Source organism: Emys orbicularis, chromosome 18 (assembly GCF_028017835.1).
Source record: "Emys orbicularis isolate rEmyOrb1 chromosome 18, rEmyOrb1.hap1, whole genome shotgun sequence".
NCBI classification, from domain to species: domain Eukaryota; kingdom Metazoa; phylum Chordata; order Testudines; family Emydidae; genus Emys; species Emys orbicularis.
This window is the reverse complement of record NC_088700.1, coordinates 20,611,965-20,614,309: the sequence shown is the minus strand read 5'-3', so window position 1 is coordinate 20,614,309 and position 2,345 is coordinate 20,611,965.

Genomic DNA, 2,345 nt, shown 5'->3' with positions numbered 1-2,345 from the left:
CCGTATTACGCAAAGGGGCTTCCCGAGCACCTCCGCTCTCACTCCAGAGGTGAGCTCCCCGTTCCTGTCGTCTCTCTCTTTTGACCAGGAAACTGCCTCCCCAACTCTTCTCACAGCCTTCTGTGAGAGCTTAAGCTATGTGAAAAGGCATTTGGAGTCTCTCTCCCTTGACATCAGTGCTGGGCTGATCTTTTCCCTCTGGTTTACTACCCTACTTCCCTTTCTTTACTGACACCTTTGGCGGTAAGATTTCCTGTCAGAACTGCTAATAAACATGAGAGTCTTTCTTTCACAAGACTGTGTGGGAGCTGCTGGCCAGGCCTGGCTCTTGGCTGGGCCGCCACAGAGCTTGTACTTCCTCTGGAAAGCTCCCTGTAGTGGGAGCTGTTAAAAACTCCAGATTCGTAGGGCTTGTCTACATGGGGAAGTAGCCAGGAATTGCTATCTCAAATGCTACCTTCCTGTGGGAAGTAGATTAAGCTAAACCACCCAAAGACACTCTCTAGTGCAGAATAAGAGCGTCCACGTGGGGAATTAGTGTGGAATAGTTATTGTGCATTAAAGTCACACCCTTCCCTGTTTTGCAATAGCCTCCCCACATAGACAAGCCCACAGAGAGTGAACACTGAAAACCAGAACAATTTGGAAGTAGGAGGAAGGGGTCTGAATGTTGCATTCTGGGATATGTCTGGGGGAGGAGGGGGTAGTGCTTGGCTGTGAGGGGGTTTGCTGAGAAATGTATGGGGGGAACATATTTTAAAATGCTGTAACAAATACAAAATATCCAGCTTTGCAGACAAGGCTGTTGTTCTCTGTCTGGCAGGGAGGGTTCTGCCAACGTGGGCCTCGTTTTGTTAAGGCACTTGCAATGTTTGATATAATTGCTGGGAATTATTATGCATATGCATTTGGGTGCAAGAGGAATATACGTGACCCCTGTTTGGGTAGCAAGAGGTTTTCTGTGGGAAGTTTGAGTGCCTGACAGGCCCGGGCACTTCCGGAGAAGACATTTGCGGTGATCTCGGAGCATCTCAGACATTTACATATTACATGCATTGCTGCTTTAAAACAGAAGTTGACTGTTCAGAGCAAAGGGTATTGTTCATCTCAGCCACACCCCAGGAGCAGATGCAGTGCCTTGTTTCAGAAGCTGGCCCGTTACAGGAAAAGCCTTTCAGTCAAGTGTCTCGGATTAGGAACATTCTGCTTATTATGGTTGAAAATGCATCACAATGTCAGAGAGGGCTAACCGTGTAATGGGATGTTCAGAAAGAATATGGGGAAGAAAGAGATTGAATACCAGTTGCTGGTCTAACGTATGGTTGTTTGTGTTGTGGTAGTGCCTACAGACCTGCCATGATCAAGAACCCATCGTGCTGCGTGATGCACTGACACATAAATGGGAGACGAAGAGTTTACAATCTCAGTAGACAGGTCATGCAAAGGGGAGGGAATAGGGATAGAACAGACGAGCAGAGTGAGGGTCAGCAAATGGCAAGGTAGTGCCACCATTTTAAAAAATTCTTTGCATGGTCCTTGATGGGAAGGGTTAGTGTGGTGGACAAATGTGGAATTTCCCTGGGGAAGTTGCTTCCTAACCTCTGTCACTTAGTGGCTGCTTTATGCCCTGAAGCATGAGTGTTTTTGTAGCCCTTCTCTTAAAAAAATAAATAAATAAAAAATGGTGTGACCCAACTAATGTAACTGTGGATGTCCCTTATCCATTTTGTAATCCTGCTAAGGTCTTGGCTCCAGTGATCTCTTGTGGCAATAAGTTCCATGTGTGAATAACGCACTGTGTTAAAACCAGAATTTCCTTCTATCAGCTTTAAATGCTCTGCCTTTCTGTTTCCCTGAATGTCACCTTGTTCTTGTAGTATGAGAGAGTAAAGAGTGGCCATCTACTGTGTCTGTCCCATTCCTTTTTTCTCATGCCTCTGTCATACCCAGCTCAGCTCCAACTGCCAGTGATGGTGTCAAGGTCAGAAGGGACCCAACTGGTGGAGCAAGTGTGACACGACAACGACGTCTTCTAAGTTATTATTTTAAGTTCCTAAAGGGGGCGAGATCCTCAGCTGGTGCAAATCGACATGACTCCCTGGAGCTCACTGGCATGGTGGTGAATTACGCCCACTAAGAATCCGGCCCCAAATCAACTTGTTTTCCTGCTCATGTGTCTGGCCCTGTTGCTCCCGGGACAGAAATGAATTCCAGATGGAATGAATTCTACGTGCTGGGAGCACCAAGGGTACAGTGGAAGGCACAGAGCCCTTGAATCTGCTCACACAATAGCACAACTTTGTTTGCTACAAACTTTTATCGGGATACAATGATGTGTTCTCCCC